The 27168-nt window shown below is 40.5% G+C and overlaps 1 protein-coding gene across 1 annotated transcript in view; it reads right to left on the bottom strand.

The window, feature by feature from the left end:
• Window positions 1-27168, bottom strand: part of Faf1 (Fas associated factor 1) — a 336330-nt gene that overhangs the window by 484 nt on the left and 308678 nt on the right. The gene's annotated exons all lie outside the window — the stretch shown is intronic.

Genomic DNA, 27168 nt, shown 5'->3' with positions numbered 1-27168 from the left:
CCTTCCACTAAAATTACATATAGCAAATAATAGAATGGCCATTCTACTGTGACCAGCGATGACTATATCCCAGGGATGATCCCTAGGGAGACATATCACAATCTCCTTATTGGGGGTATATGTAATTTGGAAAGAAGAGGCTACTACATAATATTAAAGAAATCAACTACTGAACTGTAAAAGGTAGATGAAATCTTGAGACCATGAGTTATGCTACATGAAAGATCTTAATTAGATTTTTGCCCTCCCTAGGCCAAGGCAGAGATGTCATGTGAAGGTTTTATAAACCTAAGAGAAAGAAACGAAACATTCAATAAAAGGGGCAATGAGTTCTGAAAGGCTGAAAAATACTACGTTAGTAGAAAGGATATAGGATTTGAAAATAGGGAGACTCTTGTTTAAGTCACAGTGGTATAGGCTATCAGCTTTGTGGCTCCTGTCTTATAGGATTGATGAAGATTAAATGAGAAAGAACATAATTAGCACAGTGTCTAATGTGGAACAGACCAACAGAATATGCTGTGTATGAGAGCAACTGTAAAGGGAGATGGATGTGTGGGCAATGGGCTGCTCTGAGCATGCGGTGGACGGCTAGGTGCTTTCTAGCTATGCCTGAGGCTGCTGCTCTGCTATTTATATGAGCTTTGGGACCTTGGGTAAATAGTATGGGCAGGCAATTTGCTCAACTCAAGCCACTCATAATGAGATGACTCTGCTTTCTTCTTCCAGCTAGAAAAGGGGAGGCCCTGGGGACCAGGACTGGGTGTCAGAGAGACTAGTAAGCTGATATAGGGAAACACTCTCTTTAGTGTATCCAGACAGAAACTTAGTATGCCCAGGAGGGTATTTAAGGAAATATATCTACCTCTAGAATTTTTTCTGCTTATAAATCTTGCCCTACTATTATCTCTTGGGTGTTGGGCAGATGGGCAGGCAAGGTGGAAGGGAGGCCTAGCCTACTGTCTCTGCCTTCCAATGTGCAGGGAGGGCAAGCTGCTGGCAAATGTTTACCTACTTCCCCAATTAACACACAATACCTCACTGGCTTCTGTCAACAAACAGAGCTGTGCTGCCTCTGCTTCAGATTCTTGGGCATTTTCTGCCCAGCTGCTTCTGATATTGTTCTTAATTAACATGCCAGAACTCTTCCAGCATCTTCTACTTTGTTATTTGTGATTTGTAAATATGATGCGCATTGGGAGAAACCAAAACTACACTAGTGGCAAAGCTGTGAGAGCAGGCAGGAAGAGGTACTAGGAAGCAAACCAGGCGGGAAGGCTGGAGCATCAGGCCTAAGTGGGACTCTATTAGGGTGGGAGATGTGTAAGGTAAGAGATTCATAAACTCTTAGCTAAAATTCTAATTGTCATTGATAAAAACAATCAAAGATTTCCTGCACATATATTACAAGCCACGCACTTCCAATATTTCTCAATTAGTCCATAGAACAACCAACATGCAAGGTTGCAGAGGTAAGAAACTGAATTTCAACGCAGCTGCCACTTGTTTAAGTTAGAAGGAGTCTGTTCCAGTGTCATGATGAAGGAGTTAAAACAGCCAGCTTAGTACATGCCTTTAGTCCCAGCCCACCAAAGGCAGAGGGAGGCCAGCCTGATCTGCAGAATGAGTTATAGGACAGCCAGGGCTACAGAAACCCATTGGGGGTGCACGTGGCGGTGGTAGATTGGGAGTGAGTAAATGATGAAAACCTACATTCTATCCATACGATCCTGAAGTAGATAAACAACTAGAGTCCATTTTCCTATATGTAATGTAAGACTCATCATTTCAACTTTGTAGGTAGTACAGTAGCTAAGGGAAACAATGTTAATGAAGCCTGTGGTACAGTCCAGTGAGTGAGTGTTCAGCAGACGGCTTGGATAGCAGCTTTAGTCTCTTACTAGGTTGCTCTACTTGTCTTTGTTTCTACCCCACTGTCCGGTAAGAGTTCTAGTCTTTCCCTGTAGGCCAAGTCTGGAGAGCTCATTCTCTAACATCAGTGAGGTCCTCCAGCCAGTGTACTGCTTTGAACTAAGTACAGCTCTGTTGAACATACTCTCTTAGAGGGCCCACGTGAAGCTATCTTTTACCCCACATTCTAAAGTTCATTTTATTTATGTTTTTTTTTTACTAGTTAGACTTTTATTTTTCTTTCTTTTTTAATCTATTTGCTTAGTAAAACAAATTATTATTACAACAGTAGCACAAATGTTGACAACAATAATAACCAATAGTTTATAAACTGTCATTACAGACTGAATATATTAACTTATTTAATCTTTACAATGATGCTTGCACTAGGTACTGTTATTTCCATTGGACAGGCCAGGAAACAGGTTTAGAAAGGCGGAGAATTTGTTCAAGTCCACATAGCTAGTAAGTGGGAACTTGCTATGTACATCAGACTAGCCTCGAACTCCCAACAATCCAACTGCCTCTGCTTCCTAAGTGAGCATCCTGAGAATCATGCTTTTAATAATGTAGCTGCCACTCTGCCTACCCTGCAGAAGAGTACCTGAATGCAGCAATACTTCTGGGTCAGTGTTAATGAGGGCACAGATAACATGATAGAGAAGAAACACTATAAAACAGTCTTTTTTAAATATCATTTGATCTAAATGCTAGTCTTATAACTAGTGTTATAAGTTGAAACCTATTATACGATAAAAACCTAAGTTTAAGAGATTAAATGACTCCAGAGAACCAAATAACCCTATTAAAAAATGGGGTACACAGCTAAACAAAGAATTCTTAGCTGAGGAATATTGAATGGCTGAGAAGTACCTAAAGAAATGTTCAACATTAGTCATCTGAGAAATGTAAATAAAACAATCCTGAGATTCCACCTTGTACCAGTCAGAATGGCTAAGATAAAAAAAACAAAACAAAACAAAACAAAAAACTCAGGTGACTACAGATGCTGGTGAGGATGTGGAGAAAGAGGAACACTCCTCCATTGTTGGTGGGATTGCAAGCTGGTACAACCACTCTGCAAATCGGTCTGGGGATTCCTCAGAAAATTGGACATAGTGCTACCTGAGGACCCAGCTATACCACTCCTGGGCATATACACAAAAGATTCTCCAACATATAACAAGGATACATGCTCCACTATGTTCACAGCAGCCTTATTTATAATAGTCAGAAGCAGGAAAGAACCCTGGATACAGAAAATGTGACACATCTACACAATGGAGTACTGCTCAGCTATTATAAACAATGACATCAGGAAATTCTTAGGCAAATGGATGGAACTAGAAAATATAATCCAGAATGAAGCAACCCAGTCACAAAAGAACACACATGGTATGCACTCACTGATAAATGGATATTAGCCCAAAAGCTCAGATTACCCAAGATATAATTCACAGACCATATGAAGCTCAAAAAGAAGAAAGACCAAAATGTGGATGCTTCAGTCCTTTTTAGAAGGGGGAACAAAATACTCAGGGGAGGAAAGACAGGGACAAAGAGTGGAACAGAGACTGAAGGAAAGGCCATCCAGAGAATGCCTCACCTTGGGGATCTAACCCATCCGTAGCCACCAAACCCAGTCACTACTGCTAATGCCAAGAAGTGCTTGCTGACAGGAGCCTGATATGGATGTCTCCTGAAAGGCTCTGTCAGGTACATATACAGATACTGATACAGATGAGGATGCTTGCAGCTAACCATCAGACTGAGCATGGGGACCCCAATGGAGGACTCTAAAGGACTGAAGGAGTTGAAGAGGTTTGCAACCCCAAAGGAAGAACCATATCAACCTACCTGGACTCCCCCCTACGCCCCCGAGTTCCCAGGGACTAAACCACCAACCAAAGAGTACACATGGAGGGACCCAGGTTCCAGCTGCATATGTAGCATTGCCTGACATCAATAGAAGGAGAAGCCCTTGGTCCTGTGAAGGCTCATTTTCCCAATTCAGGGGAATGCCAGGGTGTTGAGGTGGGAGTGGGAGCATCCATAGGGGGGAACTGGGAAAGGGGATGACATTTGAAATGTAAAGACATAAAATATCCAATTAAAAAAAAAACCAAAAGAGATTAAATGAAAGAAAAAATAAAACAAAAAGATTAAATGAGCCCTACTGTTACTGAGTTAATTAAAAAAATAAAAATAAAAACAGCCCTTTGTTATTCTATTGCCCAGTAGTGTGACTATAATTAAAAAGTGTATTATACAGTTCTAAATAACCAGAAGGAATTGTTTTTCACATTTGGCTTTTTAAAAATACTGTTTTTATCAATTCTTTGAGAACTTCATGCAATGTGTTTTGATCATAGTAATCCCTTTCTTTAACTTTTCCCAAATGCTCACCACTCTCCTACACATCCAACGCCATGTTCATGTGTTCCCTGTTGTTCCCTTTCAACTCACCAAGTCCAGTCTGCATTGGCTGACTGCTCCTGCACGGGGGCTACCCTATATTATGGTCCAGAGAGCAGGTGTCAAACCATTAAAGAAAACTGGCCTTCCCTTTCCTAGCGACAATCGAATGCCAGTAGTTGGCTCTAGGACTTCGTGTCCAATTCCTGTTCTCCACACTGGGAATTTTGTCTGGCTTGATTTTGCTCAGGTCTTGTGCGTACTGTCACGATTGCTATGGTTCATATATGCATCTGCACTGTTGTATCCAGAAAGCACTGCTGCTTTGGAGCCGTCCAACATCTCTAGCTTTTATAATCTTTATCCTTCATCTTCCTCATTGATCTCTGAGCCTTGAGGGACAGACAAAACATTTATGGCACTATTGCACCAGTAAGTATATCTTGCCAGGCAGGTAAGACTGAAGATTACCTTCCTCTTCCAGTAAAATCATAGCATTTACCTCACTATGAAAGCCACTAGTAGGGATGAAGCTTCCAGCTAAGGACCAGCTGGATTTCTCCATGTTCTGACCCAAGTACATGATTAGAAGAGATTTAAAAAAAAAAAAAATCTCATTAAAAGAAAATGTTACCTCAATGGGGTGTTGGATATGCTAAGCATTCTATTTTGATTATTATACCATCTTTGCATGTATCAAAAAAAATACACTCTATTCTATAATTTGTAAATGAGGGAAAACTAGGGGAATGCAGGATACTAAGCTTCTCTCCAGTAGCTAGCTAGTGGCCTTATTGTGAAAACACTCTACAGTGCTCTCAGCCTCATTCTAAGGGCATGGAGCATGTAGGAGGGCTCTCCTGGTAGGGAGTAAAGTTAAGTCTATGTTTCCTAGTAAAGAGCGGAGGACAAGAGAACTGTTTTTTTTTTTTTTTTTTTCGGAGCTGGGGACCGAACCCAGGGCCTTGCGCTTCCTAGGTAAGCGCTCTACCGCTGAGCTAAATCCCCAGCCCCGACAAGAGAACTGTTAATGGAAAGAGGGTACAAGGAAATGGTGCTGCTATTACTGTAGGGGCAGAGATGAACTGTGCTGGCCCTGAGTCTCTCAAGTCTAACAAGTAGAAGGCAAGGCAGATGTGTTTGATGAGGCTCCAGTACAGAGAGCCAGGATGGTGAGGTAAAGATCATAGAAAGCAGAACTCTTCAGAGAAGCAACAGGTATTAGTGCAGCTAATAATGGTCGCTGCTTTTCTTCTTCCTCCTTCTGTTATTTACCTTCTTGTCCTCAGTCATCATCACAGCAGCAAGCATCACTTAGTGAGCATCTCCTGTGAGTTGGGTTCACAAAGCCTGCATTCTAGATTTATATAACTAGCCCTCAAGATGGTCTTGTGAAGTCAGTATTAGTGCCAGTACTTGTAGATTAGGTCACCAAGGCTACTTCATCCACTGTTGTAGAGACCGACTTATGAACAGACAGACTTGGGAGGGAAGAAGGAAGTCTGTTGCATTTAGAGACATCTAAATACAGGCATATTTATAGATGTTGGTAAGAACTAACATTTTCCAGGCATTTATTTCAAACCAGGCAATCAATGACATACATACTCTGCATTTATAAAACTAATTTTTTATAATAATCCTCCAATGTTGGCAGAATGATTATCCTTATTTTATGAGTAATTAAGTTACAGGGCAGATTGTCTAAACTATTAAAGCTATTAAAAGGGCAGATCGTCAATCAAGGGAACTTAGCTTTGGAATCTACTGAGTTACCAGAGTATATGGCTAGAGATATTGAGTATCTATATGGAGAAAGAAGTTGAAGGAAGTGACCCAGAGTTTCTTTTTAATCAAGTTTCTAGGATACAAGATCTTCACTTTAAGAATGGCAAAGGGACAAAGGTCATTAAAAAAAAGTCCAGAAATGTTTATAAAATACGAATACAAAAACCCAATCTGAGTTTGTCTTTTGCCATTTACTTGGGACTTTACTGAATTATTGACTCTCTAAATCAACAGAGAATGAACACTTTGGGATTCCTTGTGGGAGGAGGGGTGTTCTCAAATAAGAGGTACAGTTTGACTTTATAGTTAGAAGAGGGATGTAAACCATCCTGACATTTTCTTTACTGAACCTGGGAAACATGAATGGGTATATTCTCTCATTCAAACACCATTTTTAGCAAACTGACTCTGTAAAATGTTTATGTTAGCACAGATGGGACATGTTCTCTGCCAAACAGAGCTTTGCTTTGCTATATCAATTTTCTCAGCGATTTGAAATTTTATATGCATTTCCCCCCTATGACCTCCCTGGGCTTCATTCAGTTCCTGCTCTAAAATTAATACTCTGTTGTGAAAATGTAAACTAACATGACAGTCTCATACTGGCAGTTACCATACTGGAGATCTCAGAATGTTAGGCTGAGAAAAATGCCTTAACTACCCAACATCCCAGGCCTTCACTTCACAGGTGAGTGTTGTAAAAATATAAAAATAAGGGCTGGAGAGATGGCTCAGTGGTTAAGAGCACTGACTGCTCTTCCAGAGGTCCTGAGTTCAATTCCCAGCAACCACATAGTGGCTCACAACCATCTGTAAAGAGATCTGATGCCCTCTTCTGGTGTGTCTGAGGACAGCTACAGTGTACTTATATATAATAAATAAAATCTTAAAAAAATATATAAAAATAAAAAAGTATCGGTTGTCTTTTATCCCGCTTGGTCTGCGCTGCGGTGCCCCAAGATATCTGCTAGATATCTTGGCGGAAACACATCCCAGCCGCGCACTTTCCTACACTCAAACCCTCACATAAAAGAACACACAACACAATAATCTTAGATCCAATTGGTAAGATATAATTGCCCACTTAAACATACAAAGCCTGGTACCATCCATCCCTTGAGAACATTAATAACAACCTGTAAATACACAGAGCAGAATCTTAACATCACCTGCCATCTTGTCCTGCTTCTCTCCCCTCTCTCCTCATCTCTCTTCTCTTCCTTCAAACTTCTCTCCCGCCCATCCTTCCTTCTCCTCCAATGACAGGCCTCCTTCTATCCTGTACTTGCCCCTCACCTGTACTTTTACAAATTCAATGGGGAAAAGGTTCTGATCAAGTCACCTGATTCCAGAGTATGTGACTAGGCAGCTGTCCTAGGGGCAGTGGAATTAGCATCAAAATACAGATAACTTCAGGGCAAACCACAACAGGACTTGAGACTCATAAGACAAGTGACTTATGCCAGGGGATATGGATGATTAAGAGTAGACACTGCTTTCAGGGTTTCTGACTTTTTTTTTTTTTTTTTTTTTTTTGAGATAGGGTTTCATCCTATGTTGCTCTTTATTTTTTGGCATTTTTTAAGTGCCACACACTATGCTAATTATCTCCATATTATCTAATTAAGCAATTATCATAATTCTTTAAGTACCCCTCTTATTCTATTTTATGGACAGGGAAAATGATATTTTTATTTCTGTTAAAATGTCCTTAAAAGGGGTTGGGGATTTAGCTCAGTGGTAGAGCGCTTGCCTAGGAAGCGCAAGGCCCTGGGTTCGGTCCCCAGCTCTGAAAAAAGGAACCAAAAAAAAAAAAAAAAATGTCCTCAAAAATTGGCATCTTGTCAGGGATGCCTTGGTAACCTTTCTTGGCCTTGGTGTTCCTAGTGGTGGCTTTGGTCACTACACTATTAAGTGACAGTGTTAATGGGAAAGCCCAGAGGTATGAGACGGGCTCCTAACAAGGGTGAGGTAAGAGGAGGAGATGTTCTTTAGTCTAAAGACAGGAGTAAATCAAAGTATGCAGACAAAGCATTAAAAAAAACCCAACACCCCCTCAAACCAAACCTAAACAACAACAACAACAACAACAAAAACCCAATACCAAAGGATAGTCAGGTCTTCTCTCCCTGAGATTAGTTCCTCATTTGATCTGAAGGCACAATTTCAAGTAAACTAGTGGAAATTCTGTGTTACAGAGTAGTTTATAAGCTTGGGGTCCATAGAAGCATACACCGTAAGTAAGTTCACAGATGAAGATTCTGTTGTAGGCTTAGATTTTTTTTTAAAAAAACATACTTTTAATAAGGGTTCTCAAACGCTTCGACCCCCCTTCTGGTCCACTGTCCATAGGTAGGGGAGAAAATATGGTAACTAGGACAAGGGGATGTGGACCTGTTTAAAAGTAGTTCCTTGGGGCAATTCCACTCTGTTGTCAAGATACCAACAGTGCAGTTCAATAAGACCAGGACAGCAAATGGAATTAGCAGCAACGGCACATCTAACAAAAAAGCCCAGTCCTCTGCCACCAAATCGGCATAAGTCAGCGGCAGCGACCAGGACCAGCTGAGATGTCTAGAGAAATTCTCTGCTACACCTATCTCAAGAAAATGAAGATCAGCAAAGAGACCAAAGGAATGTTGTGAAGCTAGCTATGCAAGCATGGCACTCACTGTCCACTGAGTCCTGTTTATACTTTCTCCAAACATAGTGTCTTCCCATGGGTCTTGTCTCAGCATAACACCAAGTCTGTCTTAGAAAAACATCACATGGGGTTGGGGATTTAGCTCAGTGGTAGAGCGCTTGCCTAGCAAGCGCAAGGCCCTGGGTTCGGTCCCCAGCTCCGAAAAAAAGAAAAGAAAAGAAAAATATCACATGAATCTATACCACCTGACATATCCAAAACCTTCCATTTCATTGTGTAGTGCAGAATAGATCTAGTGCAGATTATCTCCAGAGGCATGCCTAGGTTTCAGATGTGGTAAGTACTGGTCTCTTCACCCATTGAGGACTGCCTGAAGCCCCAGGGCTGGACTGATTTTGAGCCAGCTCAAGGTAGTATGGTTACTTCATTGAGTCTGTAGTGGTTTGAAAGAGGTAGGGAAACACTGTTCTAGGGGATGAGCCTCTCTTTAGAGGCCAATACCACACCAGACAGCCAGGTCTTCCTAACAGGTCTCCAGGATGTCACTGATTAGACTGGATCACAACACTAGTGACTGTGGCACTGAGAAACATGGAAAAGATACCTGCATACTGGTTAGGTTTAGAACTGTGAGCTTAAAAAAGCCTTCTGAGAAACCCTAATCATTGCTTGCCCCAGAATCTCACCATTAGGCACAGATTAAGAAACAAGTAGATTTCTAGATCCTGGCATTGCATCTTTTGCACGAGTCATAATCTCCTGTGAGAGGAGACACACATTCCTTATCTGTAAGATGGTGGTGACAGCATTGCCCAACACCCCAGTGGTTTTTCAATAAACCATGTCCCTCTGGGTCCCTCTTCCACATTTCTATATGGAAGAGAGTTGCACAAAAATTCCCATCCTGTCACTCTCTACTGATAGTTTTTAAGCAATTTCTTACTAAAACTGGGTCATCCTTTTTTGCTCAGCCTTTCATTTTCCCAATTTGTAAATGGGTGTTGATCTGACATTGGGGCTTTAATGGTAGGCATAGCTAGGAAAGCAGTTTGGAGATAAAATATAAATTTATAGGTAGCATAAACTTCAGAAAAATATTTTCCCCTGGCTTCAGAGAGGTCATTTAGTGATGTGCTCAATGCGTCTTCAGCAGCAGAGTGGCTAGAGAGAGACTGAGCAGTTTGCATGCATTTTAATACCCAAGTAGGGCCATGCAAGCCAGTGTGTTCTGCACACAAGCACCACTCAAGAGCTGGAGCTTTGAACAGGAGTTAAAAGAGTTGAGTCCTTAACGACATACAAAAGACTTGCTGGTGTGATTTATTCTGATGTATTTACTTATCCAATTACCAAAACAGCAGGAGATCATTAAAATTTCTAGTTACCAGATGCAGCACGTTCAATATCTTAAATGTTACCAAGGCTTTCTCTGAGCTATTTTGATATTACACTTCATCTGCCCAAAGCTTATGAAACTGGAAGGCAAGAACCATGAACAGTGCAGGAACATCCTTTGAAGGCTGGTCCAGAAGGTCTGTAGAATACTAGACCTCCCAAATTCCTGGACTTAAAGAAAAGTACTATGATGAGAACTGAAAATATTTGGGAAGAGAACTCAGCCAAGCCCTTCTTATCTTCAAGCTTCTGACTGTCTTGTTAAGGATGCTGACACTGTTGTCCTACTTTAGAGAACAGCTATAAGTACCATCACAGTGTGCTTTCCCTCGGACATCACACACGTCTTGTGGGGAAGACAAAGCAACTTAAGGTGCCTTGTGCATTCTATGCTGTTAATAAAGAAAGTAGCATGCAGAGTAGGTATCAAACTAGAGAAGATTACGGAGTGCTGAAAACAGAAAGCAAGCTCACATCAGTATTTCAGAGTATATAGCAAAGAGATACATTAATCAATGACATGCAGACTTATGCTTTTTGAAAGGGTGATGGTATCTTGGTCCTACCACTTTTTATTATTCTGATCTTCAAATATTATTACCTCACAGTCTTATGATCCAGCCACTTAGAGTTGTTTGCTATTGACCAAATATTCATTGGGTTTTCCTTCCTAGAATCTTGGGCTACATTGTTTCTTCTACCTAGATTATCTTTCCTGTCTAATTTCAAACATTCTAACCTATACATCCCTTAAGATCAACTTAAAAGGCACTTCTTCTACAAAACCAGGCCCACGACAGAGCCTAAATCCCCTTTTCTTTTTCTGGAACAGAGCTAATCACACCAGCTTCCAGTCTTATTGATTAGGCCACAGGTTAGTGACAAAGCAGTTACATCCATTCATTGTTGTTTCTTTCATTATCTACTTCAGTGCTCTGCATGTGACCAAGCCACAGCTGCCGAGCCAATACCTGTCTTTTACCTGTAGGTTCTTCAAATAAGGTTGGTGCCAAAGTCAGCTGGCAGATACAAGGTTAGGGTTTGTTCTAGAATATAGGCACTGGCAATACCAACACTGCTCTTTGTTCAAATAGCACTCTTACACCTCAATGGGTGAGGAACTCTGAAGGATGCAGCTCAGAGGATGTTTCACCGTGAGTTATGTTACAATTGTTTATGAGTCTATTTCCAGTTAAGCTGAATTCTGAGGGCATATATGGAATCTTATTGACTCTATTCCCAGGGTATAATTTACTGTTAGAAACTGTATCAGTTCCAGAAATGTTTGTGAAAGACCAATAATGGAATGACTGGGCGAAGTTTCTCTACTCTTCCCCAGGGCCTCACCAATCCAAAGCAATGGAATTTGGAGAAGCTGCACCTACGCCTACTTTCACTCACCTCACACCCTCAGCAGGCAGAGCTTCCTGGGATGCCACTGGGAGCACTGGGAGTTGACTCCAACAGGGCCCTTTGCTCTGGATGCTCTGCCCTAGCCTCAGCCAGTGTCCACACACAGGAGCTAATAAGAAGTCTGCATCCGTTGCCCTTTTAAGAAGGGACAGCGTTTTCCCTTCTCTGTTTAAACTGTCGGAATTGGCTAATTAGGAGGATTTTTAAAACCTTAACACTCTAAACAGAGAAAACTGGTTCTGAATTATTAAGCAACATTTTCAATGCATTTGAATAACCTCAAATGACTTAGCTGCTACCTGATCCTAAGCTCTGGCTCAGATAAATAAATGTGAAATACTGTCAAAGCCTCAGCTTATAAGAGCCTCCAGCTACAGTAAATAGAAGCTTAAGTCTCCATAAACTGTCAGGGAGGGAAATATTCTCATATAAAGGAGAGAAGATGATCTTAAGGCTGGGAAGACCAGGAAGCCAGTGGTTTTGTTATACTTCTCAGAAGACGGCTGCTAATAGACTAAGTATTATTAATATCCTGGTTTTTAAAACTCTTTTTAATCTATTTAATTAGACTTACATAGTATCAGAGTCTAAAGAAGATTTGAAAAGAACATATTTAAATCTGTATTTCAGAGGAGGAAAATATGACCTAGAAAAATTCGTGGCTTGTTTGAGATCAGACAAGTGGCTGGAAGAATAAACATTTTGTCTTGAGATGCCTGCTCCCAGCTTAGTCCCCTTTCCCAAAGCACATATTCAGATGCCCTGCCAGAGATGTCAGAATCAGAGGCTGACAAGTGCCATTTAAAAGACACTTGAAAGCTTTCACTAGATGGGGTCATTTACAGCTCCAAATACACCATGGTTTATCTCTACAGGCCTGAGAGTTCTACTTTCATGGCTATACATCAAGTAGGCGAATGGAGAGAGGGAAAGAACTAGGAATAAATGAGGGTGGATGTTACTATATTATAGTTCCCAATTAATCTAACCTCAAGCCATGAGGGCATCATGAGCTCACAAATTTGTTCGGTGATTCAGAAAAGACAAACCCAAACAATAACAGCAGATGCTATTGTTGCTTTAGTGTTTATGACTTTTTTTTTGGTTTTGTTTTATCTTTCAAGACAGGGTTTCTTTGTAATGCTAGCTGTCTTGGAACTTACTTTGTACGCCAGGCTTGCCTTAAACTCACATAGATTCACCTGCCTCTGTCTCCAAGTGCTGGGATTAAAGGCTTACACCATCACCACCCGGATTAGTGTATATGATATTTAAGAAACTTGGTAGACAATGGATTATAGCAGCAAATAAGGTATTTGCCTTAAGCAATGTCTAGAGCAACACTTAGACAAGAAAAATGCCCACTGCAAAGCTCATTACAGCTCACAGTGGTAAGGGTACAATAGGAAGAAGACCCAGAGGGAATATAAGGAAGATGAATGCTTCTCTCCTAGAGGGTCACCATATTTATCTTCCTTGTTCTAGTCTAATATCTACAGTCATTTGTTACAATCTAATTAGCTACTCTTCTTAGATATTTATATATATTAAATCAGTTACATGTTCACTACATGTCATGTAACTTGCTAGGGAATAATGGTCAATTAGATATAATTCCAAGTAACTTCAACTTTGATATGTATCTTTTTTTTGTTTAAAAATTCACACCTTCAGCTTGTAGCTGACTGTAAGCTTAAGATTACCATTTCCGCCTTTAGTGTCTTAGTTCTAGGCTTTCTCTGTGTCTTAGTCTCTCAACTAGAAGAGTCTTTTGTAGCTTTCCACAGTCTAAAAGCATGCATGCAGTGTTGCTCACACAAGGCCTCCTAGAAGGCATGTGTGAAGGTATTCTGACCTAAGACTTCATAGAAAGCATGTATGAAGGCCTGTTCACACAAGGCCTCAGAGAAGTCATGTATGAAGGACTACTAATGTTAGTCCTTATAAAAGGCATGTGTGAAGGTCATACAAAGCATCATAGAAGGCCAACTATAAAAGTGAAATAAACTTGGAAAGAGCAAGATGACATTCAGGCCTGAGACTCAGGCATTAAACCCAAGATATGAGGTCCAGATGTGGGATAAGGTGCAGGGTGTAGCTTAGGTAAAGTACTTTGAGGCTGGGGCTAGAGCTGCAGTGAGGCCAGAGGATTTGGCATGTGCTAGTGCACTCTGGAACTGTAGCACTGAATTTGAAAGTTACAGTGAGTATCTAGGAAAGGCTAATCTGAGCATATATATGCTGGCAGCTGTTTGTGTTTACGGTGGTGTTATTATACACACTTTAAGTGAGTAGAGCTTGTCTGCAGAGACACTTGTAATACTGAGCAAAGAACTAGTGATTTTTTATTTATGGCTCAAGAATCAGACTGAATTACATGTACGGCCTTCAAATTTTATTTATTTCTGATAACAGCAATTTTGAATGCTACACTGCTTCACAAAACCTTACAAAATTAAGTTCTGAGGCAGAGTAAACAATTTTGGAAAGGTTTAAATACATCAACATACTTATACATAATCCGTAATAGCCACTCCACTTAATGTTCAGCATAATATGAGGAGATGATGTGGATTTGGGAATCAAATACAGGTATTAGTGTTGTGCAACCTGGAGAAATTTTAGCTCTCTAAGCTTCTATGTCTTTGTCTATAAAATAAAAGCAACACCTTTTAGATAACTAATAAATTTGAAGAACCTGGTGGGTAACAGGTATACACCAAGTCACTGTATTTTAAAGGAGTCTGAAGGGACGAAGGCAGACTTCCATGGCTCAGCACTCTGCTTGGCTTTCCTGAAAGCGTTATCTTTACCTTCTGGATCCTTTGCAGTCTTTGCTTGGTTAGAAGCATGGAATAAGATTTTTTTTTGTTTTTTGTTGTTTTTTTTTTCCCCACCTCACACACCATGATTCCCTCCATCAGTGGTTCTGTGGGTTGGTAAGATCCTTTCTTTCTGTCAACTTCACCAAAGCAGTAGAGGTGCAGTGACCATTTCTTTTATTTTTAATTTTTTTATTGGATATTTTTTATTTATATTTCAAATGTATCTCATTTCCCGGTTTCCCATCCATAAACCCATTATCCCCTCCCCCTCCCTGTATGAGAGTGTTCCCCTACCCAACCACCCACCCCTTCCTGCCTCCCTGCCCTGATATTCCCCTACACTGGTGGGGCAAAGGCAGGGTCCAGTCTTAGCAGGACCAAGGGCTTTTCCTCCCACTGGTGCCCAACAAGGCCATCCTCTGCTACATATGCAGCTGGAGCCATGGGTCTGTCCATGTGCATTCTTTGGGTGGTGGTTTAGTCCCTGGAAGCTCTGATTGGTTGGTATTGTTGTTTTTATGGGGTTGCAAGCCCCTTCAGCTCCCTCAAGGCTTTCTGTAACTCCTCCAATGGGGAGCCCATTCTCAGTTCAATGTTTGGCTGCTAGCATTTGCCTCTGAATTTGTCATGCTCTGGTAGAGCCTCTCAGGAGACAGCTCTATCAGGCTCCTGTTAGCATGCACTTCTTGGCATCAGCAATATTGTCTGGGTTTGGTGACTGTATATGGGATGGATCCCCAGGTGGGGCAGGCTCTGAATGGCCATTCCTTCAGTCTCTGCTCCAAACTGTCGACATATATGTCTCCTACTATGAATATTTTTGTTCCCCCTTTTAAGGACTGAAGCATCTGCACTTTGGTCGTCCTTCTTCTTGAGCTTCATGTGGTCAGTGTATTGTATCTTGGGTAATTCGAGCTTTTGGCCTAATATCCACTTATCAGTGAATGCATACCTTCTGTATTTTTTTGGGATTGGGTTACCCCACTCAGAAATTAGAAAAATGACACCCTTCATAATAGTCACAAATAACATAAAATAACTCAGTGTGACTCTAACCAACCAAGTGAAAGACCTGTATGACAAGAACTTCTAGTCTCTGAAGAAAGAAATTGAAGATCTCAGAAGATGGAAAGATCTTCCATGCTCATGGATTGGCAGGATTATTAATGTAAAAATGGCCATCTTGCCCAACGTGATCTACAGATTTAATGCATTCACCATTAAAATTCCAACTCAATTCTTCATAGAGTTAGAAAGAGCAATTTGCAAATTCACTTAGAATAACAAAATACTCAGGATAGCCAAAACTATCCTCAACAATAAAAGAACTTCTGGGGGAATCACATCCCTGACCTCAAGCTGTATTACAGAGCAATAGTGATAAAAACTGTATGGTATTGGTACAAAGACAGGCAGGTAGATCAATGGAATAGAACTGAAGACCCAGAAATGAACCCACACACCTATGGTCACTTGATCTTTGACAAAAGAACTAAAACCATCCAGTGGAAAAAAGATAGCATTTTCAACAAATGGTGCTGGTTCAACTGGAGGTCAGCATGTAGAAGAATGCAAATCTATCCATTCTTATCGCCCTGTACAAAGCTCAAGTCAAAGTGGATCAAGGACTTCCACATCAAACCAGATACACTCAAACTAATAGAAGAAAAAGTGGGGAAGAGCCTCAAACACATGGGCACTGGAGAAAATTTTCTGAACAGAACACCAATGGCTTATGCTCTAAGATCAAGAATCAACAAATAAATGGGACTTCATAAAATTGAAAAGCTTCTGTAAGGCAAAGGACACTGCCATTAGGACAAAATGGCAACCAACAGATTGGGAAAAGATCTTTACCAACCCTACATCTGATAGAGGGCTAATATCCAATTGGATATTAGCCCAAAGAACTCAAGAAGTTAGACTCCGGAGAGTCAAATAACCCTATTAAAAAATGGAGTTCAGAGCTAAACAAAGAATTTTCAACTGAGGAATGCCATATGGCTGAGAAGTACCTAAAGAAATGTTCAACATCCTTAGTCCTTGGGGAAATGCAAATCAAAACAACCCTGAGATTCCACCTCACACCAGTGAGAATGGCTAAGATCAAAAACTCAGGTGACAACAGATGCTGGTGAGGATGTAGAAAAAGAGGAACACTCCTCCATTGTTGGTGGGATTGCAGACTGGTATAACCACTTTGGAAATTAGTCTGTCAGGTTCCTGAGAAAATTGGAAATAGTACTACCTGAGGACCCAGCTATACCACTCCTGGGCATATACATAAAAGATGCCCCAACATATAACAAGGACCCATGCTCCACCACATTCATAGCAGCCTTATTTATAATAGCCAGGAGCTGGAAAGAACTCAGATACCCTTCAATAGAGGAAAAGATACAGAAAATGTGAGGAGGTGAGCTACATGGAACTAAATTAATTTATTCAAGATCAAAAATCGAGGAGATAGCAGAAATGTCGTTTGAGCAGGCACTCTAGTCCTGTAATCACTACCGGCACTGTCTCTTTGGCTTCATCAACTTTTAATATGTTCTGCTCCTTCACAGGGATACCTCTGGTGCTGGTCTAGCCTCACTGTTTAAACCTTTAATTCTGAGAAGCACCATGTAAACTTCCTGCTTCTCAGACTCAACACATCTGAAGTGAGCTTGCCTTCCCATATGTCTCATGAGCTCTCCTGAGGTAGGACTATTTTCCTTTTCTAGCCATTCATAATGAGACCCTCAGAATCACCCTGACAATTGCTTTATTCCATCCTCTCTTGATGTAACAAAACAGATACCCATTCACATAATCTTCCTCTTGACACTGCTGCCTACTTTTTATTCTCATTGCTTCCATCTTTGTGGCCTCCCCCTTCCATTGTCTTGTCTAAGACATAAGACAAGGTTAAGGATCCATTGCTTGATGATAAAGTGACCAGGAGGGCTAGGATACATCTCAGTAGTAGAGTACCTGCCCAGAGTGCTTGAGGCCCTAAATTCAATCTCCAGTATTATAAGGAGAAGAAAAAGGAGAAGGAGAAGAAAGAAAGAGGGAGGAGAAGAAGAGGAGGAAGAAAGGGAGGAAGAAGAGGAAAATGAAGAAGGGGAAAATGAAGAAGAGTAAGAGTAAGAAGAAGGAAAAGGAGGAGGAGGGGAAGGAGGAGGAGGAAGAAGAGGAGGAGGGGGGTTGGGGATTTAGCTCAGCGGTAGAGCGCTTGCCTAGGAAGCACAAGGCCCTGGGTTCGGTCCCCAGCTCCGAAAAAAAAAAAGAAAAAAAAAAGAGGAGGAGGCGGAGGGGGTAGGAGGGGGAGGGGAAGGGTGAGGAGAGGGGGGAGGAGGAAGAGGAGGGGGAGGAGGAAGAGGAAGGGAGGAGGAAGAAGAGAGGGGAGGAGGAGGAGGGGAGGAGGAAAGGTAGTTTATATTCCACTTATAGAAAGGTAGTTTCATATTCCACTAGGTGTAATGACTTGAGTGTCTCTTTAACTCAGGGAGTCACTGTTCTCTGGTAGGCCTGTGTAAGCTCTGTACTGGAAATGTAGCCATGAACACAGCTCATACAGCTCAGCAGCCCTGGCACACACCTTTAATCCCTTCACTCTGGAGGCAGAGGCAGGTAAATCTCTGAGTTGGAGGCCAGCAGAGTAAGTTCAAGCTTATACAGAGCTGTCCTCAAAGTACTCAGACATTAGTAAAAATATCTGCAAAGAAACAAGCTTGACATGTTTGACAGGAAAAATACCATAAGACAGTTTTCTAGGAAATGTTTCCAACCATGAGAAACCCACTGGATTGGTAAATTGGATGACATATCAAATTCTAGACACCTGTACTTGAACACTACTTCTAATCTTTTGTTATTATGCATGTAAAGCACATTTTGGTATTTTTATTTGAAACAGCTAATATAAAATATTAAAATAGTTAATACTGGACAAAGAATCTTTGTCAAAGTAAGGGAGATTGCCAGTTACCATGCTCAGACTCTCCCTGTTAAGTGCTATGCACGTGTGCATATGAAGAAACTTCATATGTGCATCTTCAGTTTGCACAATGCTCTGAAGAAGCTAAAGTTTCTCTCATCTTACCAAGAAATGACCCCAAATTTATTTAGTCTACAATACCAGAAGAACTGAGGAGGCACTCAGGAGACAGAGGCAGGTGGATCTCTGTAAGCTTTGACACCGTTGGTGGGAACGTAAATTAGTAGTCTTCTGACACGGTGATCTCACCAGTGGAGATACAGCCAATGAAAATAAAGTCAGTATGCCTAAGAGACGCCTGCACTCCATGTTCACTGCAGCACATTACAATAGCTAAAGCCCTGAAGCAGCCTCCGTGTTCATCAACTGAAGCCATGGCACACATTCAGTAGAGCACTATTCAGCTATAAACAGAAATCCTATCATCTGTGACAATGTGGGTAGAGTTGGAGACCACTCTTAAACGATGAAGCCAGGCACAGAAAGACAAATACTGGAAGGTCTCATTCATCCACATGTAGAATTGGGGGGTGGGAGTGGGAGAAGGATCCCACAAGCTGAAAGTGGAATAATGGTTGCCAGGGAAGAGGGGGTGGATAAACGTTGATCAACAAAGAGTTAACCAGAAGCAAGAAGGTCTTGGAGTGCTACTGTACGGCGGAGAGCTAGAGAGAATCATAATGTAGTACACATTTTAAGATGTTACAAGAAAGGATTTTAAAAGGTTTTGGCACAGAGAAACAATGTTTGCAGAGACAGAGTTGGTTAACCTAATTTAAAATCACAATATATATAGGTATGGAAATATTCCATAAGGCTGACAAGGAGATGTCTTGATTTCCTTTATCCTTTACTCAAGAAGTTGTATTTGTGTTTGAGTGGGTGGAGCATGTGGTGAGAAAGTCAGTGAGAAGAAAGATGGCTTGAAAGTGTGAAAAATTCTGTATGGCTTGCTCAGAATTTTAATCCTTTTCCTAAAAGCCAGGGTACCTGGCAGTCCACGAGCTGCGTGCAGCTGAAGATAGCTATAAATGTAGCCAAATACAAAATCGAAAACTTAGACATTATGAGATCTTTTTTGATTTCATGCTTCTCAAAGATGAGAAATTATTATATTAATAATGTCAACTTGCTACAACCTGGAAGGAATGCCTCAATTGAGAAATTATCTAGCTCCACTGGTCTGTGGATATGTTTGTGATGGGTTGCCTTGGTTATTAATTGATATAGGAAGAGCTAGCCACTAAAATGACAGAATTGGCCTTGGTAACTCTATGATCTTTAAAAAAATCAGATACTAAGATTCCAATGGCCAGGCAGTGGTGGTGCACGCCTTTAATCCCAGCACTCGGAGGTGGATCTTTATGAGTTCAAGCCTGGTCTACAGAGCAAGTTCTAGGGCAGCCAGAACTGTTACATGGAGAAACCCTATCTTGAAAAATCAACAGTAACAATAACTACAACAGAGAGAGAGAGAGAGAGAGAGAGAGAGAGAGAGAGAGAGAGAGAGATTGATTCCAATGACACATTCAAAGCACTTGGATTTTTTTTTTTTCTTTTCTTTTTTTTCGGAGCTGGGGACTGAACCCAGGGCCTACCACTGAGCCAAATCCCCAACCCAGCACTTGGATATTTTTAACACAAATATCTATCATTGCTGGGCTCCAGTGTCACACTCCTGTAATCCTAGCAGTAGGGAGGCTGAGGTGGGGATTACTGGGTGTGTGCTGTTAGTTTGGACTATATGATGAGTTCAAGGCAATTACTGTCTACACCGTGAGATTCTGCCTCAAAATACATCCTTGTTCTGAAGAATTCATTGTCCTTTTAAACCTTTTAAAGCTGTAAGCCCGTCATACACATACTACCTCCATTTACTCATCTCCTTTTGCCATTTTTCTTTCAAAGGCAATAAAATGGAAATTCAGTAGAGCTAAGAAAACTGCCCAGTGTTATACAGCAACCATGTGCGAGTGAGACTCAGATTCTAGTCTAATTACCATCAAATCTTTACCTCCATGATACCTGTTTCCTTTCACTAGACATCCCTGCACATGGTTCTGGTCCATTCATCTCCTCTGTGATGCCTTCCCTTACTATTAAAGAACCTGGTTCTCTGTCACAGCAGTAAGTTTGATGGCAGTATGAGACTACTTTTAGAAAAATGACTTAACAGGAGGATCTCGGTGAGTTCAAGGCCAGCCTGGTCTACAGAGTGAGTTTCAAGTCAGCCAGGGCTACAGAGATCTAAAACCAAAATCCAAAATAACCAACAAAACAAAACAAAAAGCAAGAAACAAAAAACAAACCAAAAACCCAAAAACAAAAATTTGACCTAAACAAAAAGCAGCCCTTTATCAAAATGATTCCTCATACACTACTGTTTTTTATTATTTGAGAAAACTGACTCCTGAGCATTAAAAACTGGAGGTTTTATTTACAACTATGTAACTTTTTACATGTGTCTTTTGAAGTTTTCTAATTATCACTTTGGTTAAATGAATATTATCTCACAATGACCTGTGATCCTATCTTAATCAAGAGGTTTAAACCTTTGAAATTTCTGACAAATGTTCCTAAATCAAAATCTAAGTCTTTTGGACCTCATACTAATTTTGGGATATTTCAAAGGGCGTTGGAACATCTCAAAGTATCTGTAGAACTAATGAGATTTTTAAAAATGTTAACTACATGGAAAACACTGTCAATTAACAATGATATTTAACCCATGATAGTTATCTTTGCATAGATTTGTTATTATTGTCTTCTAAAAGTTGAAGTGCCAAGAAGTCTGAAATATAATCAGTCAACATTTCAGTTACCATACTAAAATGTTACATGCTATAGAAACAAAAATGCAGGCTTATGGTAACTTAAGATTACACCATTGGTCTAGATAAGTTCCAGAACTAATAAAAAAACTGAGAGCTGTGAAAGTTCTAAAGACACAAGCAGAATGGAATTAGCTACATAAGACTTAGTGAACTAATAAAGAAAGAACTAAGGATTTTTACAGCCTTAAAATAAATCTCGAAACACTGCCTTTAAAAAAGCATTGTTTTCTAGACTTTTGTTTTGTACATGTGTATATGACCTTTGTGGGAAGGGGCAGAGGGCAACCTTGGTTCCTGTCCTAGTTTGATTCCCTGTACTGTGATTAAATTCCATGACCAAAAGCAACTTGGGAAGGAAAAAGTTGATTTCATCTGATAGCTTACAGTCCATAATGAAGGAAAGTCAGGGCAAGAATTCAGAGCAGGAACTAAGCAGAAGCCATGGAGACATGCTGCTTACAGGCATGCTCTCCTTGCCTGCTCAGCCTGCTTTTTTCCACAACCAAGGACCACCTGCCTAGAGCTGATTCTACCCACACTGAGCTGTGCCCTCCCACATCAAACATTATTTAAGAAATGCTTGCCTCCAACAGGTCAGTCTGTTCTTCAACAAACCCAGCACAGTTTTTCAGGAACTATTTACCTTGTTTTCTGAGACAGGTTCTCTCATTGGCCTGGAGCTTGCCCAGTAGGTGAGGCCAGCACAGGAAGCCCAGGGGTCCACCTGTCCTTGCTTAACAGTGGTAGGATTGCAAGCAGGCACCATCATGCCTGGCTATGTTATATGGGTTTTAGGGACTGAATTCATTCCCTCCCTCTGGTTGGCTTGCAGGGCAAGCACTTTACTAACTACTGAGCTACTTCCCTAGCTCTGTTTTCTACATTTACGAAACCCTTTTTCTTCTTCTTAAGCTATCTAAAACTACAGCAAATTTGTTTAAAAAAAAAAAATAAAACTTTTATGAACAAAATGGAAATACTTGGCTTTCTCCCCTACCTGATCCCTCAAAATTCAGAAACTACTTGAGAGTACTTTTAGTGAAATATAGTTGTTTCTGTAAACTTAATCAGAAACTGCTCCTTTTATCACAGGATACAACTGGATATACTGGTTATGTTATCAAGCTTTGACTAGAACACTGTATTTGAGACTCTGATGGAATATATCTATATGCACAGCATACACACTTTAACATGTGCTTTGGTTTGATTTTCCAGGTTTAAAAAACGTTCGGCTCAAGACTCAAGAATTTCAGCAAAGGGGTCTGGATAGATAGCTCAGCCTTTAAGAGTGCTGGTTGCTCTTCCAAGGGACCTAGGTTCAATTCCCAGTACCTGCAAGGTGGTTTAAGACCATCTGTAACTTCAATTCCAGGGGATCTGATGCCTTCTTTTGGCCTCCATGGGCATCAGGCATGCATGTGGTACTCATATACATACAATAAATAATATTTTAAAAATTTCAGGAAAGGAAATAAAAGCCTATGGGGTCAAATGCTATTTAAGTGCTTATGTAAATATTCAGGTCAAGTTGGATGAGACCAGACTAATTTTGCATGCAAATTAGTCTTACTTTGAGTATCTTAGGTGCATGTGGGAGATAGGAGTGATGGTGGTGAGAAAACAATACAGTTCAAAAGGAAATTATACTACACTGTTACTTGTCTTGTGAGTTCTTATCATCTGCCTACATCCTGGACTGGGTGCTGAATTATTCTAGTTTCCTCCAGCATCTGGCTATAACTCTTTAAGGCAAGAATTACAGTATTCTTGAAACTCTATAAGGTGAGTTGAGACAACTTGAATACATTTCAAAGAACAAGACTCTTGCTTGTTGAATGGGATAAAAAGAGTCCAGCAAACTGCTCATCTATAACCAGAGATATTCAAACTGCAAAACAAAAGAAGTTGAGAGACTCATGTTGTCAGTTTTACTCAGGACCTTAAAATATAATTCCTCATCATAATGAGATGATTTTTTCCTTGTTTAAACTATGTCTTTCACTTGCTTGGAAGAATAGTTGTGTAATTATAATTTCATACTCATTAGTATCTGCAGTTAATTTGATGGAGTGTGAGGTCTATTATGTTAAATACGAATCTTTACCTGACTTAAGGAATCTTTTACTTTTAGTTCACATAGAGAGTAACTTCAGTGAGATCCCTAATATAATGATTTGGTTGTACACTGTAGGTCTCTACACTGACCTACACAGGGCCTGACACTGGACTCATTCGTTCTTATATGTCCTATGACTTAACATAGTCATGAATTACCAGACAACAGAATTGTGAACGGGGAAAATCTACCAGTTCTTGTTGCACATCACTTGTTATATAGAATTGATTACAAAAGTACTTGATTAAAATATGAGTATATTCTTCATCCAGCTCAATCTTAAATTTATTCAGTTCTATTTGGTTTGATTCACAGGGCCTTTTGGTAAGGTGCATATTAAAAGTTTTTGGTATTATTTTCCATATAACCACAACACTCATCTCCCTGGCATACTTTATTCTCTCTAAAGTTTTAAAGGTTTACATGTGGCCATCCACTTCACAACAAATGGTCCATCTTGGAATGAGATGACAAAAATTCAAAGAAATGTGTGAGTACATGTTGAGAAGAGAAGTGCCAAGTGCCCATGATTGAGAGTCATGTTAATATCCTAAAGCATTTGTCATGCTCTTATATAGAGGAGGCCGAACCAAAGATGGTAACTGTGAAACAATACTGCTAAGCCAAAGTTACTGGAGGACACTAAGCTCCTATGGAGCATAATAAATGAAAGTGAAGTCACTTATGCTATATGACCCACAATCAAACTAATCTTTAAGGTGACAAACAGATCCCCAAACAGAAGCTTTCCTGGCATCCCAATTTAGCTGAGTCTGGATAAGGATGCACTGTCTGCTTTAACCCTGATAAAGAAGTAACACAGTTATTAAGCAGTTTCCTGACCCTCCCTCCTAATTATCCCGTTTTCCCATTCTCCCTTTAGGAAACCCACAGTTGTGTTAGGTTCAGTGGAAGCTTACATTCTATTGCAGAATAGAGACCGAGACACTTTATGAATCACAAAAGCTCTTTACACTTATAAGTAAGTTTGTTGTAATTTTGCCTTTTATAGCAAGTGGGACATAGGTCCCTAGAACTTGCTTGTCATTCCTCAACCTCCTTTTCTAGAATCATCTTCTAATCATTGTAAAAACAGAAAATAGCTTTCTACTTGTAGGAAGAATAAAAGTGGACCATAAAAGAAAAACAGAGAAGACAGGAGAGCCAAGAGATGAGGGATAAAGCAATAAGGAAGAATAGAAAGGAAGGGAAGGAAATGGCAAATGTAAAATAGAAATTGAAAAGAGAACAGGAAGGAAGGAAAGAGAAAGGAAGATGTGGGAAGATCCTGAGTGGGACAGAAAAGGAAGGCCGCATGTTACTGACAACCTTACACCACACAGCATGAGAGAGAAAGTCTAGAAAAGACTGTGCTATTACAGATGCAGAGGGAAACTATGGTCAGTGTCGTCATTCACCTTTTAGGACTCAGTCACAGAACAATGCCAAAAAGAGGCAAATGGGCCAGTGCAGTTTGTGCCCCTAATGGTATAGCACACTGACTCAAGCTCTGGAAGGAAATACTATTCTATCTCCTCGTGACTTTTACTAACAAAATGCAAACAAAACCCACTCTAAAACCATTTTGACAATCAGCTTTTCTGGGGAAGGCCTGTGCCTGCTGCTACTTTGGTTATCCCACAGTGCTCAGTTCAGTGAAGTATAATAGCCAGCAGACATTCAGCAAATAGTGGGACAGCTGGGAAATCTTAATATGATGTAATGTTTTCATTGTTGGGGGAGACGGGCACAGAAGAGCATTTAATAGATCCTTTGGTGAGAAACCAGCCTTTGCTTTGTGGAAAAAGGCTCAAGACACAATAAGACTCCTATAGTTAAGTCTTATATTATTTGTTATTAAAGAGGCAAGGACTTAAGATGTGCTTTTTAACAGTCTTTAGTTTGGCTGTAATTTGAGATGACTTTTACAAATTAGATCCTAATCCTTGTAGACTCAGATGGCTATTATAGAGAGCTTTGTAAAAACACTAGTCATTCGACTTGAAAGAGCATTCAGAGAGGGATGAAGTGCCATTAACTGTCAGCCCATCTATGACTCTAGAGGCCCAGAGTCCTGGGCTTTCTGACTTTAAGACTGGAATCTGGGTGGGCCTAAGGCATCTGTTCTGAATTGGAATAGGATTTCTAGCTCACTAAGGAACGAGAGATTTAGAAGAGCCTGAGGTTATCAACATTTGACAAGAGTTACCAAAAGTTCACGTATGAGGCACAGTTGAAGGAACTGTAGCAGAGGGATGTGGCTGTGATATGGACTGTCTCTTTAAGGAGAGAATGCGTAAGCCGCAATAGTAGACAGCGTGGAAGAGGGAGGGCTTCACAAAGAGGTTGATATGTGAGCTTGGCATTAAAACCTGACTTCTCATAGGTGAGGGGAGGGCGAATATTGAAGGGGACGTTAAGAGAGTATATAAAGCATAGAGGCATAAGAGTGTCTGTGCCTTGAGTGAATCATGAGCAGTCTCCTATCTCCTGCTGGTGGAAATCAGGCTGGACAAGTAGTAAGGGACTAGACTGCTAAGTTTTCAACTCCCCCCAAGGGGACTTGTACTATGTACTAGGGTAGCAGAAACTGCTTCAGAATCTTAAGCAAGGAAGGACATGGTCAACAGGCTTTGGAAAGTGGCAGTTAATTTCAGGTTGACTAAGTGTCTCTAGGTCAATATTTCCCCCTAAGAAACTGGGCCAAACTTGATAAAAATTGGTCTTGTAATAAGGACTTGGATCTGAAACAAAACTAGGTTTAAGAAAGACACTGAGAAGTAAATCATTGAACAGCCTTCTCTGATAATGAAAAACGAGAGTGTATGATATAGCTAGATTAGAAGTACATTTTCTGTTAAGACTACGAGGTGGGCTCTCCACTTAAGGCTGGCCCATATTAACAACAGCCTGCACTTGCAGCACTCAAAGCCTTGGACAGACAGTTCAAGACAACGCAGGCAGCAGGCCAATGAACCCCCTGTTTCTTTTCAACAGTAATATTTCAGTCAGTCTTGTGGGGGAGAAGGCCTGTTACTGCTAAAGAGAAAATTTAGTTTCTTTTAAAAATAAATCCTTTCAGCAGCTGGAGAGACAGTTTAGCAGTTAAGGGTACTGGCTGTTCTTCCTAAGGGTAAGGGTTCAATTTCCAGCACTCATCTGGTAGTTCACTGATCCAATGCCCTTTCCTGGCCTCAGTGGGCACTGAATGCATGTGGTGCAGACATACATGCAGGTAAAACATCCATATCCATAAGATATAAAAATAAATAAATCTCAAATCCTGTGAAAACTAACTTCAAAAATTAATTTCAGCTGGGTGTAGTGGCTCATACTTTTAATCCTAGCACTTGAGAGGTGGAGGCAGTGGATTTCTGTGAGTTCAAGGCCAGTCTGGTATACAGAGTGAGTTTCAGGAGATCCAGAGCTACATAGAGTTCTTGTCTCAAAACCAACCACACAAAATCAATTTCAAAGAAAACAGAAGTGTATTTTAAAGTCCAGGATGCTCCCTGTACTGGTGGTCCTCTAGTCTCTGCATCTACTGATGAGACCCACGAATGTGACTTAAAGAATCAGGAAAAAGTAATTTCTATTCAAAATGTGCAATTTCTTAGACTAAAGAGTTCACCACAGAATGTAAAGTGTGATCGTGAAACCTTTGACAGTAGCTTCTTCACCAACATCTGGCTGTGTGGTACAAACATATGCAGGCATGGTTGTGTCCATCATAAATGAAGGAGAAGAGATTGGAGCAGGAGTTGAGTGAGCAGTGAGAGAAGGGAGGACTAATGGCTACCACTTAATGTCTACCCTGGTTTCCTGAGTTTATTAGACAT

This window comes from Rattus rattus, chromosome 1, assembly GCF_011064425.1.
Source record: "Rattus rattus isolate New Zealand chromosome 1, Rrattus_CSIRO_v1, whole genome shotgun sequence".
Lineage (NCBI taxonomy): Eukaryota > Metazoa > Chordata > Mammalia > Rodentia > Muridae > Rattus > Rattus rattus.
Note: the sequence above shows the minus strand (reverse complement) of the source record. Positions and strands in the feature narration are given on the sequence as shown.